At 36.0% G+C, this 15,238-nt stretch overlaps 2 long non-coding RNA genes across 2 annotated transcripts in view; one reads left to right on the top strand and one right to left on the bottom strand.

The window, feature by feature from the left end:
- The window catches only part of LOC141405906 (uncharacterized), a 162,502-nt gene that overhangs the window by 71,297 nt on the left and 75,967 nt on the right, over positions 1 to 15,238 (bottom strand). The gene's annotated exons all lie outside the window — the stretch shown is intronic.
- The window catches only part of LOC141405946 (uncharacterized), a 54,259-nt gene that overhangs the window by 26,035 nt on the left and 12,986 nt on the right, over positions 1 to 15,238 (top strand). Inside the window, exon 2 of the long non-coding RNA XR_012413291.1 lies at positions 4,382 to 4,426. This is a non-coding gene — a long non-coding RNA (uncharacterized lncRNA). The remainder of the gene's footprint in view (positions 1 to 4,381; positions 4,427 to 15,238) is intronic.

Genomic DNA, 15,238 nt, shown 5'->3' with positions numbered 1-15,238 from the left:
CAAATTTGGAAGAAGATTTCTTCATCTTGCCACTGATGCCAATTATGTTAATGTACGTGGTCAGATAACAGAGTTATACGCTAATATATCCATAGAAACCCTATTCTAGGGCAGCTTTAGTCAGCGGCCCACCATTTATAGTCTGGCACTAGATGGCAGCTGATTTTAACACTGAATAATCTTAAACCCATGACCTACTTTGGAAAATTATTCCCGAGGTGGGCACTGGTGGGCATCATGACTAAAACCTTAGGTCAAATTTAAGTATATGATCGAATTGGCGTTACAAAATACACTAAGAAAATATGCAGCTAACTAGAATTCCACAACACGCTAAAACACTATTTTTTAATGAAAATTAAGCTTTTACCTCGCCCTTCAAAGTCCACTATAATATTTTGCTATACGTTTTAGTTTCGCGATATTTTGAATATTTTTACTTCCACTTAAAATAGAGGTTGTACTCACAACAAAAAATATAAGTCAAATGTTCCGACTTTTGAAGCTATTCTTAAGAAGATCGCGTTCGAATGAAGCAAAAATTAATATATTTTTAAAAAGGTCCATGTCATAGCTGTCAGAGTTGCCAGATGTTGTACCAAAATTTTGACATTCATTTTTTTATTTTTGGTCAATGGGTGGATCCACTGTGCATTCGTCCAGGCTCTATCTCCTTACAGCAGATAATCATGACTCCCTTGTAAGGTGCGGAACAGTCAAACTGAGTGTGTTTGGGATGTTCCCCAACCATCTTAGTCCGGACTTCGTGAGGTCTAAAAAGTTCAGAATCCACTGACTGCCTTGCATTTTAGAGCGGCACTGTCAAACGTTTGGGAGATATCTATTCATGACCGAATTGTTAGGGTGGTGACATAGCTCTCAAATCTTCGCCGGACTTCGTGAAGACAAAAAAAGTTCAGCAGCTACTACTTTGTAATTTCGATCTTCAATAGATGAAGACTACATTTTTCTTGTGCATTGCTGCAGGACCAAACTAGATCCTTTCTAGGAAAATGTGCAGATTTACCCACAGTGCTTTTTTATATCCGAGTCAGAGCGGCGTGTTTTAATGCACAACTTGTAGAGAAGTTTTAGATGGCTGAAATACTCAGAGAATTGTCAGAAACCATACCATATTTTGACACAGTATAAAATGTGATGTAGTATACCCTGGGAATCGATCAGAGGTTTTCATGGTAGGTTCTTATTGTACGATTCTTTGTTGTCTCTATGAACTTAATTCATATGGACCGTGTTAATGGGATCTGCAAATGAAATAATTTGGCGCAATGTTCCTACCGCACACATGCCTAAAAATTGCTCTCGAGTGCAGTTTGACTGGTCACTTTTAAAATTGCATATGTCATCAAAAATTATGTTATTTTCTTTAAAGATTTGGGACATGTTTATAGAAGGTTTAGGTTTACCGAGATTGCTATTCCTTTTTCTCTTTTTACAATCACAAACTGAGGCTGTCAGCAAACCGGAACGATTCTTTTTACTTGTCGCTATTTATATCCCAATGTGACTAAATTTTCCAATATCCACCGTATTTTATTATTATTTAATCCCCATAAACATGTAGCTCGGTTCATATTATTTAGATATTCCGCCCCAAAGTATGTTGTACATATGTATTAGATCTCCGACACATTCTGATGACAACGTTAAATTTGAAGTATAGATGGCGTCACGTCTTATACTTTAAAATAAGGATATTTTTTGGAATTTTCATGCCTTCCAGGCACATTTTTCAAAAAAATATTATAAAGGAAGTAAATGTCAAATGAAAAAAATTATAAGGAAAATATATATTTTTTTAAGTTTTGCCTTTTTAGGGCGAAGGCCATTATTTGTGAGGTTTTTAATTAATTGAATTAATCGAGCTATATGGCCTATAGAGAATTAGCCTTTAAAAAGGCAAAACCTAAAAATAAAAAAATCAGCTGAGCCCGGCTGTGATTCGAACCTGGGTCGTCGCCAACTAACAGACAATGTTGCTGACGTCTTAGCGTTCTGAACTACAATTCACTTAAATCTTTCGATGTGAAAGACATACTACAGTCTACGATGGAAAAAAGCTAACGGCTGTAAAATGATGTAATATTGAAATTGTTGATTTCTAGAATAGAAGGGAGACAAATGAGTCGTCTTTGGAAAAAAAGCTTCAATTTGAAATTCGCAAATGCAAATTTGCAATCTTGAATGTATAAATAGGAGCTCCAAATGGCGATGTTAACCTAACCAACGATCGTCGCATAGCGGTTGATGTGTATGTAGTACTTCGATAGATATCGATTAATTAAAAAAATTAAAAATTTTTTCCATTTCAAAATTTCATAGAATAAGAATCCAGCCCCAGGCCTATCGAAAACTTGAAATGTTACACAATATCCATGGATATGTGTGGTACCTACCATTCGTTCAAATTTACCCTTTATTTCAAAAAAATCAAATATTACCTCTTGAATGTCTACGCCACAAAATGTGTATCTGCAGCTCAATTTCCTTTTTGATCACTTTAAATTATAATTATTTTAATTTACCCAAACTTAACCAAAAATTCACGTCTACAACAAAAATAATCCCCTTTTTGAAAGTAACAAATTTTCATTTCCCCAAAAACACACCTTCACACCTGCATTGTGCTCCACATTTCACAACAAAAAAAAAAACCCCAAAACAAAATTACATTTATTATTTATGTAATTAAACATAAAATTATAATTAAATGCCACACATTAGATATACAAAAACGCATAAATATTAAAGTATATAACATGGCATCGGTAGCAACCGGAGCAACGGCAACAACAACAACATTTTATTACATTTCCTTACCATTTATCCCTTTTACATGCCGAACATACATACCTACAAACAGACACAGAGTCCAACCGGCCGACAGACAGACAAACAGACATTCATACTTCCTACATATGTTTTAAACCCATAAGCCTACTATTTTACAACAATTTTTGAGGACAACCACAACAACATAAGATAAGATAAGCGGATGTTTTGTGACAATTAAACGGATAAATATCTCTCCTGAGGATTTTCAAATTCAAAATTCATTGAAACGAGGGAGTGATGGGGAGGTGATGGATGGATGTATAGATGTAAAGTGAAAGATAGTTTGCTGCAAATGAACGACGGAAGGAAGGAAAGAGGATGCACTTAATTAATAGGATTTTTGTACAAAACAATCCTCACCACAGGGACGAATGACGGAAATACAAATACACAATTGTAAACATGCCAACATACATAACTACATACATATGTACATTCGTACATGCATACATATCTATGAATTTTAACTGTATGTTCATTATGTAAACCTACATACATATACATATGACTCTTGATTACATGTACACACATCCATGTATACACCCACTTTAAAATGCAAATACATATGTACATATGTATGAATGTTCGTTTCCACAGATTGACAACAACAACAACACCGAACTGTAACATGCATGCCTACCAACTACAATAAAATTTCTGAAACTTTTACCCAGATAAATTCACAATCATGTAACTTTAAATCGTCACATCGTCTCTCAAAGATTATCCATGAATAATAGATGAATTTTTACTTTGCAATCGAGTAGAGGAGACTCACGTGTGGTGTTGTACCAATTGTGTGGTTGATAGGTAGGCTGGCTAGCTCGCTGGGTCCATAGTAATCGTATGGTGTAAAGGGATTTTTGGTTAAATTAAAATAATTTTAATTTAAAGTGACCTACAAGTGAAAATTGTAATGCAGATTCCAATTGTGTCACGTGACAAGTCATGAGGGGTCAATTGGAACTTATTAGAAAAATCCGTAACATGAACATGGGTTTGAAATAATGAAACATGAATTCGAATGAGGGTGACAAGATATTTTGCAAATGACCTAGATGGAATGAAGAATATTGACATTTTAACTGGGGCTTGGATTGGTCAAAAAATCAGGTTATAAGAATAAAAATAAATGAATAAATAATATCTTAAGAGACAGCGAAAATTGTAAAAGCAACTTTGTGTGGCACTACATGACAAACGCCACCTAAACCTCAATTTTAGAATTTCTTGTTTAGCATGTGCTGAAAAGCATACATATTAAAACATAATTTTAGGCGGAATATTACAATAAGAATAATAACTAATGAATTACAATTTTCAACCAGTCACAATGAACGTAGATCTGGATTATTTTCCGACGGAGAATGAACTGCTGAAGCGTTTTGGTCATTAATCGACATATGAAGAGTTTGCTTTTGTAGTTATACATTCAATACAAATTTTCGAATATAAATGTTTAACAAATACAAACAATTCCTGATTATTTTATACTAATTTTTCTGTTTTTCTCTTATATTTTTAGAATACTGGCATACAAAATATTTGTGGGCATATTTTTCTTAAACTGGTAAGTTTAAAGCAGTTTTATGGAGTCTTCAACAGCAAACATATACAGTTTGTCAAGTAATTGTTTTCGAACCAAGAAAACTAACATTTTTCTGTATTACTTTATTAAAAATTACTGATAATTGTGATAAAAATGTCGGGTTTTTTGCAAAAATTAGTTGGACGACTTATTTAAGACAAGATAGGATGTATTAATAAAAAATTAACCCACGCAGTCCAACAAAAAATAACGAAAACCAATAACTACAAGTAATGCAAGTTGTCAAATAAATGTTTTCGAAATGTAATGGAGGTTCCAATATACCCCATATTTTCGGTAAATACTTGAAAATCATGACAATTTATGAATTTTATTTTTAACAGGGAGTTACTACTAACAAGTATCAACAATATTAGGCATCGAATATCCGTACCAGGAGGGTTACCATATGGACCAAGGGAGTACCAGGTCATATTACATGTAAACAGGCTCCTGTAGGTTTTAAACCGGAAATATCTGAGAACTGAGACGTTTAATGAGTTTGTTCAGTTCACTAGGATGGATTGCCATCAACTAAAATACAGATTACCTTCAGAATAATTAAATCAGGAGGGTTGCCAGATGTACAAAAAAGGGACCAGGTTATATAAACAGTAAATGAGACCACCTGAATCCATAACCAGGGCTTAAGATTTGTTTATTTAACTCAAATTGAATTAATGGATGCGGAAATTCTCTAAAACAAACCAAAATATGACATAAAAGTACAAATATCGCTTAGAAATACATATGCAAGATATTGTCAGTCTATACTGATTTTATAATGGACATCCGATTTCAACAGTTTAGAGCCAGTTCAGAGAATTCTCTAAGTTTTTTTACTTTCATGGTAACATTGAAGCATTATTTTGCCGTCAGCATTATTTTTCTCTTAAAAAATATGCTACAGTAGTACTGCAGAGTACAGGAAATGAGTCCAATAGGTCGTAGTAGGCATTTCTGAAAATTGTCGAAATATGTACCCTATACATTTCTAAGCAATATTAGTCTCTTACTGCGATATTTCCGATAGTTTCGTGAAATGTTATTATCTCTTAATTAATATTAAGTGAAACAACAAACTTCGGTGCCCTGTTTTGAGACACAGTTGGACTCATTTACTGTTTATATAACCTGGTACCTTTTTCGTACATCTGGCAACCCTCCTGATTTAATTATCCTGAAGGTAATATTTATTTTAGTTGATGGCAATTCATCCTAGTGAACTAAAGAAACTCATAGAACGTCTTAGTTTTCAGATATTCCCGGTTTAAAACCTACAGGACCCTGTTTACATGTAATATGACCTGGTACTCCCTTGATCCATATGGTAACCCTCCTAGTACGGATATTCGATGCCTAATATTGTTGATACTTGTTAGTAGTAACTCCCTGCTAAAAATAAAATTCATATATTGTCATGATTTTCAAGTATTTACCGAAAATATGGGGTGTTTTGGAACCTCCATTACATTTCGAAAACATTTATTTGACAACTTGCATTACATGTAGTTATTGGTTTTCATTATTTTTTGTTGGACTACGTGGGTTAATTTTTTATTTATACATCCTATCTTGTCTTAAATAAGTCGTCCAACTAATTTTTGCAAAAAACCCGACATTTTTATCACAATTATCAGTAATTTTTTCATAAATTAATACAGAAAAATGTTAGTTTTATTGGTTCGAAAACAATTACTTGACAAACTGTATATGTATATTAGGGTGGCCCAAAAAAGACAAAAATTTTACTTTTCTATTTTTTTTTTTTTTTTTGAAACGCCCGCCCAAATTTCGTCCCGATCGGTTAACAGAATAAAAGCACCTGAGCGATCTTTGTTTACATAGTAATTTGTATGGGGCCCAAAGTGCATTTTTACAAAAATTCTCCATAGACCGTATTAATGGTACAATCGATGCAAAAACTTCACGAGTTCATTGTTGGGATTAAAAACCGATTTATATGATTAATGATAAATCGTGTCAGGGGACACTATCATTATTTCCATAGTACTTTGTACGGGGGCCAAAGGCGAATTCTCAGGAAATAGCTCTACAGGCCACAATTACTTTCCAAACGATGAAAAAAAAATACGAGTTTATTTTTTTGACCAAAAAACGAATCCGAATTTGTGAAAATCGGTCCAGAATTTGATATTGCTCCAATATGTATATTTGACCCATCATAAGTAATTTGGGACATATATTATAGCTGTTATTAAAATCCAAGCGGATTTTCACAAATTTATGTGTGTGTCAATTCCACCCATCCATCCAGGCTCCATTTCCTTACAGCAGATAACCATGACTCCCTTGTAAGGAGTGGAACAGTCAAACTGAGTGTGTTTGGGATGTTCCCTAACCATGATTGCCTTGTAAAGGCGGTGGCATAAATCTCACATCTTAGTCCGGACTTCATGAGTGCTAAAAAGTTCAGAATCTACTGACAGCCTTGTAAGTTTGAGCGGTACTGTCAAACAGGGTGCGTTGAGAAATATCTCAACCATGACTGCTTTGTTAGGGTGGTGATATAGCTCTCACATCTTCACCGGACTTAGTTAAGACTAAAAAAAGTTCAGCAGCTACTACTTTGTAATGTCGATCTTCAATAGATAAAGACTACATTCTCCTTGTACATTGCTGTAGGACATAACTCGATCCTTTCTAGGTCAAAGTGCAGATTTACTTAGATTATCTTGTCTCATAGACAAAGACTCCACCACCCACTGTGCTTACAGTGACGTCCAGGGACTCATTTTTATCAAAGGAGATTACCATGACACCCGTCTGAGAGGTTCTTCAGGATTTTCCAGGTTTAAAACGCATGGTCCGATTAATTTGTTGGCCACTACAAAATTTAATTTAAATTTTACTTTAACCACTTTGCAACTTGCCACCTTATCTCGGTTGGAGGTGGCATAGCTCTCATATCTTTGTCCTGGCTTCATTAGGGCTAAAAAAATCAGCAGCTAATGCTTTGCAGTGTCGATCTTCAATAGGCGAAGACTACATCCTCCTTGTGCATTGCTGCAGGACAAAATCCAATCATTCCTAGGCAAAACATCAGCTTGCCCTCAGGTATACTTAGATATTCTTGTCTTATAGACAGCCTCCAGTAATACCCCTTAAAAGAAGGTTGCCAAGCCACTCTCACAATGATATCCAGGGACACCTTGTTCTTACACATTTATCATAACACCAGTGAAATCGAGGGCAATGCTAACTTTGGTATGTTTGAGATGTTCTTCAGGACTTTCCTGGCTTAAAATGCAAGGTCCGAATAATTTGTTGGCCACTAAAAAAATTAATTCATATTTTACTTAAACCACTTTGCCAGTTTGTCTCGATTGGAGGTGGGTGGTATAGCTAAGTCCGGCGTGAAGGCTAAAAAGATCAGCAGCCACTGCTTTGCAGTGCCGATCTTCAATAGGTGGAGACTACATTCTCCTTGTGCCTTGCTGCAGGACAAAACCCGACCCTTCCTAGGCAATAGTGCAGCTTACACTCTGGTATACTTAAGTATTCTTGTTTCATAAGCACAGCCCCCAGCAATCCCCATACAAGGACATCCAAGGCTCATTTTTATCACAGAAATTTACCATGACACCCATGTAAGTGACCGCTCTGTCAAGTTCGCCATTTTCCAAGAAATATCGATTATTACTGATTTTCCGATCAGGATTAGATCTATCTAAGTCTACCAGACCATAAGTAGTTCAGCAACTGCAGCTTTGTAGTTTTAAAGATTAATCTACATAAGACCCCCAGCTTTTAGAGCAGGGTTCCTGTGACTTTGAGTAGCTTACATGACTGTCTTTGTCCCCTTTTGCGACAAATCAATAACCACATTGGACTTCGTTAGGGCTTGAAGGTGATTAGTAGCTGCCGATTTACCGTATTAAAGATGTATCTGCATAAGGTTTCTAGGGAAGGTTGGGGGCCCCCTGTGTGGCTTTGTAAGGGTTCGAAGCTGCTAAATTGCCATCGTCCGAAAACTCACCAACTCTCAGACAATATTCGATTAGCTGAAATTATCTACCGCTGTAAGCTGACATTGACATTGGACATGCCTCGGATAGTTTGTTCTTGCGAACCCTACAATGGTAAATTTTTCAGATGAGGCCTATTTTGAACAACACCTTGGTATATCTCCCTCAATTTTAGTAGCTATTAGAAGATCGTTCTTTGTGGACACTGGCATAATAATTCAAAAGTTTTAAAAAATCCTACGGGAAGGGAAATCTATAACAAGGTACTTAAAGTTTTAAAACTTTCATACGAGTCCAGCTTTTTTATAACCTCAACGAAATAATGGTTTTAGACCCCAAATATGTTTTGACGAAATCCGTTACAATTTGGGGTGGATTTAGCCAAATCTGTCTGACTGTCTGGCTAGAGCGCAAGATAATTATCAACTGGATCAACTGATTTGGTCGAAAAATTGACTTTCGTGTTGACATTGGAAATGCCTCGGATAGTTTGTTCTTGTGAACCCAACAATGGTGAAATTTTTCAGGGACAAGTTCATACTTCCTGTGATAATGGCCCAAAAGCTCGAAAACCCATACAGTTACCAACTAAAATGACTGATGGTCACGATATCCATTTTGTCGAATACTTTGCAAGTTCCAATGAGGCCTATATCGGGCAATACCTTGTGATTGAGAGAGGTAATTTTAATGGCTATTAGAAAATCGTTTTGCGTGGACAAGTCTCTGCTAACTGGCATAAAAGCTTTAAAAAATCCTACGGGTAGGGAAATCTATAAGAAGGTACTTAAGGGCTTAAAATGATCAATTTATAACGACTAAATTGTCTGGAATTAAGCATAGCTATGGCTTTCATATGAGGCCAGCTTTTTTATAACCTCAACGAAATAACGGTTTTAGACCCCAAAAATATGTTTCGACGAAATCCGTTTCAATTTGGGGTAGATTTAGCCACATCCGTCCGTCAAGAAATTTTACTTTCGTGTCATTATGTTCAAACTAATTTTAAGTTCTAAGCTGAGGGTCCTCTCCTTCGGGTACCTCAACCACAAAAGGGACTAAACAAGTTGGCCCATACTTTGCACATCGTAAAATGTCAATCAGATATGCATCAAGTACGAATATGGACTATATCGGTCCACTCCTTCGGGTATCTTCTACAAAACATTTCGGAAATGTTCAGTTTAAGACCTGTTTCGAATCGATTTTATTTTTTTGCAATAGCTCTATTAAGACGGTATACGTTTTTTCTGTGGCTAGTACATATATCGTAAGATAATGGGCCGAAAGCTGTAAAAATCCCCTACGGCCACTGTGTATAGTGGCTGGAGTGTATGATAACTCTCGAACGGATGAACCAACATGGTCCAAAATTTGGCCTTCGTAATATTTTGTCCAAACTTAGATCAAGTTCGAAGAAAGGACACTCATTCGGGTACCTCCCCTCAAAGATCGAAATTGTTCGTTAAAATGTAGTATACGATAACTCTCGAAGGCACTAACCGATTTGGTCAATACTTGGCACATCGTAAAATTTCTACCACACATACATCAAGTTCGAATATGGACTATATCTGTCTACTACTTCGTGTACCTCCCACATAAAATTTCGGAAATTTTCAGTTTAAGACCTTGGATTTTCTTGCATTACTCGCTGCCCCTATTACGGCGGTACAATTTTTTTTCAGGGGCATTATCCCCGAAAAATTTAAAAACCACCTACGGTCACTATGTGCAGTGGACGCAGCGCACGATAACTCTAGAAAGGATGAACGGATTAGGCCTTCGTAATATTTTGTCCAAACTTAGTATAAGCCCGAAGAGGAGCCATATCTGTTCAATCCTTCAGGTACTTTCCCCACAAAAATTCAAAACTTTTCGCTAAGATAATGCGCACGATAACTATCGAAGGCAGTACTTCGTAATATTTCTGCTGATCATATACAAACTTCGAATATCAACTATAACGGTGCACTCCTTAGGGTACCTCTTCCACAAAAGTTCTATGTTTTTCGTACCCAAATCCATGCTTCCAAACAAAACCTCTAAATTATATGGTGACCAGCTGAAATGACTGGAGGTTGCGCTATCTATCGAAAAGAAATGAATCTCAACATAAGATCCACTTCCAAAGTGGACTGTACCGATGCATTCCTTCAGTTACCTCCTCCGGAACACTTTTGAGCTTAAATCCAAATATTTTATCGGCAAGTTCACACAGGCCGAAGTTATATTTTTGTCAGCAAAGCCGATTGATACTTTTTTTACTTGTCGACTTTCAGTTTTCATCCTGAGTTAAATCCACTTTTGTCATGACTAGACAGCGGAATCCTATGCAAATGCATATATGGTTAGGATGGTCGTAGAGAAAATCTGATTAGACAGAAACTCGTTTTATTACAAAATAAAACGAATTAGGCTCAGAAAATGTTGCATATTTTGCCATATGACATATTTTTACATATATGCATACAATGAGCATGGCTGAAATTTGGTATTAAGTTAGGGGTTGCATTTACATCTGAAATCTGTCCGCATAGATCCACGTCTTCATATAGCCCCCATAGGACGGTACCTACCGATATTCGGTATTTTGAAAGTTGTAGCATCAATATCCCACCGACATGACTGAAAATTGGTATTTAGTCTTCATTGCGGGTATAAAACATTCCACCTGTCGGCATAGGTCCACGTCTTCATATACTCCCCATAGAATGGTACCTCCCCATTTTCGGTATTTTGAAGGTTGTGGCCTCAATATCCCACCGAAATGACTGAAATTTGTCATTTTGTCTTGGTTGTGGATATAAAACTTTCCACCTGAAATTTGTCGGTATAGGTCCACGTCTTCATATAGCCCCCATAGAACGGTACCTCCGGATTTTTGGTATATTGAAGGTTGTGCCCTCAATATCCCTCCGAAATGGCTGAAATTTGGTATTAAGTCTTCCTTGGGGGTAAAAAACTTTCCACCTAAAAATTGTCGGTTTAGGTTCAGGCCTTTATGTACCACCCATAGAACGATACCTCCCGATTTTCGGTATTTTGAAGGTTGTGGCTGTGGTTATATATTTCTCTATATTATTGACTTGTCTGAAGAGAATTTTAAACAGAAAAATTGTACACACTAAAATTTTTGTACCTATTATTGAAATATTTGTTGCATAAGAAAATATGTAAAATTCATAAATTTTGCATATGTCATATGTTTCGATTGCAATGCAATCAGAAGCCAAAAATATGCCCAGTCCCAAAATTTGGCATGAATCGGACCAAAAATAGGGGTTGCATAAAATTCGTAGGTGAGGAAGGGACCTAAGTTTTTACATAATTTCAAAATATACCCATAGAGTTGTCTGAAATTGAGCAGTGAAGGATTATATGAGAGCCCACTTTTCGATTTGTCTTTCTTCCATGCATTACGCATTCCTTGTAAGGATCTAAAAACCTCAGCATGACCTTAGTACCACATTTAAAGTTTTATTATTTCTTTTTTTCATTCCGACTACTACATGCATGCAAAATATCCCGCTGTGTTACTCTTTTCTTCATTTCAGAAGCAGCGAAGAAACCTTAACATAACATTCTTTAAAATTTTTCATCTAAGTTGAATCGTTTAATGAGTTGTAACCAACCCGCCACAATTTCAATTAATTTTTACTTAAAATATGGCATTCTTTCTCTCTCTCCCTTTTTACCCAAACACATTTTTTCCTAAATCTCAATTAGCCAAAAATTCATGGTACAATTAATTTGTTGAATAAAATAACTCTAAAAAGAAATTTGCGTTAAGATAATCTTCAATTTCCCACCATTCAAGCGAAAGCAAAAAACCCCCATGTGAAGAAAACAAAGGATTCATGGGATTTATTTTTGGGATATTTACATTCATTTGAAATTTGAGCTGAGTTGTTTTTTTTTCTGCGGGAATTCTACCTGCAAATCAAAATCTAACAATGGTAAAGTGTGGTATTGCTCTTCATTGTTTTACGAGGATGTGGCAGTGGAAGAAACACGATGAACAAAAACAGAAGGATAACATTGCAAATCATTTGATGTAGAATAGATTCTTGGTACAGCAATTATGTTCACTGGTGGTAGCCGTGGTGGCAGTGGTGGTTAAATAGCGTATTGGTATATCGCTTGTTTTAATTGAAAATTTCCAGCATTGTTTTTGGGCGAACACAAAGACTACTCATTTTGGGGGGCTAGACACATTTGTGAATGAACTGAACTCTGAGAACTGACCTATTTCAGTGTTATGGAATTTTAAAGATTTTCCATTGAAAACAACCATTGCCTGGTTGGAAATAAAATTCGGGGGAAAATGTTTGTTGATGGGAAGGAAATAAAGATGTTAAATATGTGAGACACTTTGCATGCATGCTTCCATGTGGTTACCACCACCACCACGACCACAATATACAGGGTGGGGGGTATCATATTGTTCAATGGCTTTGGCTTCATAGTTATAAATTTTTATGTACCGGACATATGGTTTTAATCTTAAACATTCACATGCATGTAACGTCAAACCACTACAAAAGCAACAAATAAAAAAAGAAACTACAACGGACGCAGTGCCACGTAAAACACTTCCAGTATCCATATATCGAGTACATGAATATTCTGTGGCGTCCTTCTCCTCCGCACCTTGTCGGTAGAGGTTTGTTTTTTTGTTTTTGTTCTCCAAAGGTGGCAACTTTGCATTGGAGGGTAAAACCAAGTTGGAGCTCCAACACCATATTGCAGATTGCATGTGTAAATATTCTGACATGAATGGGGAACGAGTTGTATTATTTTTTATTATGTGTACAAAACGAAGATAGAGCAGGGAAAATGGAGAAAAATATAAAAAAACGATCCCAAATAATATCAACAGCTACAAAATGAATGAAGAACGTATGAATGTAAAATCCCTTTGCCCGGTGTACATTGCGGCTGCGGCGGTGGTACAGTGGCAAAACCATAAACCTTTGATGCCATACATAAATTCCTTCCGGCGGAAGTGTTCAGTTCATACGATGATGTTCAGTTCAGTGCATAACCCTAGCCTCAAGCGATTTAGAAGAAACTATTAAAAAGGGACCAACACGACCACCACATTACCACTCATATAATTCTCACTGTGTGTGTTCACGCCAAACAATCTGTGAAAAAAAATCAGCTCTCTGTCGCTTGACAACCAAAGTAGATTCAGTGTTCAGACACTCGCGGGGCATATAAACTATTAAGATTAAACAATAACAAACTGATATAAAGCCGCGCGCAAATATGTATGCTTTTTGGCTTGGTTTTCAACAAACACACACAAACACAACTACGTACTCACACATATATATATATACATGTTAATGGGTGTCCGTGTGTTTGCAAGGGGGATATATTTAAAAAAATAACATTTAAATATTTATCATTTTGTGGTGGAGACCACTCACATGTGTACAAGGGCTGGCTGGGGTTGGTATAATTTCTGATAAATTTTTCTTTGTTTTACAAAATGGTTTGTGTTGTTGTTGTTTTTGCAAACAATAACTATTACTATCAACTATTTTTTCATATATGAAAAAGTTTTTAATATGTTGAATATATGGCAATGGCATTATCTCATCATCGCCGTCATCATCATGAGAGCAGTGGAGCCTGAAACTCAGCTAGACATGTTTTGATAGTGTAATTGGTCCCATAATGGTAACCACAAAATGAAAACCTCGATATGCACAATCATTGAATTCCCTCTCTCTCTGTATGGATGTGTGTGTGTGCGGACACAAAACTTTTGCCAGCAGTTTAGTTTAACACCACAAACACACAAATAGTAATCATCGTCATTACCATCATCATCATCAACAGCAGCATCATTGGCAACATTTAGTTATAAAATATTCTGCTGCAAGGGAAATTGAAATATTTCTTTTCCCCCAGTCCCCTTCATTGTTCATAGTAGACATCTCTTGTGAGCCTCATTTTGCCTCCAAAATAAAATGTGTAAAAAAAGAAAAAAAAACCGCCAAGAATTATTTAAAATTTATATTTTTTCAATTGCATATGCACATACATATGTATGTATGTATGTAGGTATCTTTGATGATGATGATGTTGTGAAAAGATGTGTAAACTATCAAAGCCGAAAGTGGGAAAAGTTCAACATACAATGTGCCATCATTTATGTATGGCTAAATATCAACCATGATTTACAAACGAATATACATATACAGATATGATAATCCTACAATATTATTTGTATTATTAAAAGCTATCAGACTCACACAAACACATATGTGCGTACAAACGTACTTATCAAAAGACAGAACCACATACATACATATATTCCATATACATACATGTGTATATTCATGTGATAAATCGCAAGGTGGTTTAAGTAACAAAAATCCAAACAAAACTCGGAGTCGATTTGCAATGTCCGTCCATCCATCTGTCTGTCTTGTCGGCTGGAACGCCCCAATAAACAATTTGGTTCTCGTAATATTTAGTCCAAACATAGATCAAGTTCAAAGATAGGCCATATCGGAACATCCCTTCGGGTACCTCCCCCACAAAAGCTCACATTTTTTTGTAAAAATGGTGCGCACGATAACTCTCGAAGGGAGAAACCGATTTGTTCCAAACTTTTCACATGGTCATATTTTTACCAAACCGAAATAAGATTCGAATATGAACTATACCTGCCCACACAAAATTTCGGAAAAGTGTAGTTTAAGGAGTTGAATCGTTTTGATTTTTTTTTTTTGCAACAGGATGTTCTCGGAGACGCTATTATGACGGTACACGTTTTTTAAGGGGC

This window comes from Musca autumnalis, unplaced genomic scaffold (assembly GCF_047663935.1).
Source record: "Musca autumnalis isolate F117 unplaced genomic scaffold, ASM4766393v1 scaffold_5, whole genome shotgun sequence".
NCBI classification, from domain to species: Eukaryota; Metazoa; Arthropoda; class Insecta; order Diptera; family Muscidae; genus Musca; species Musca autumnalis.
Note: the sequence above shows the minus strand (reverse complement) of the source record. Positions and strands in the feature narration are given on the sequence as shown.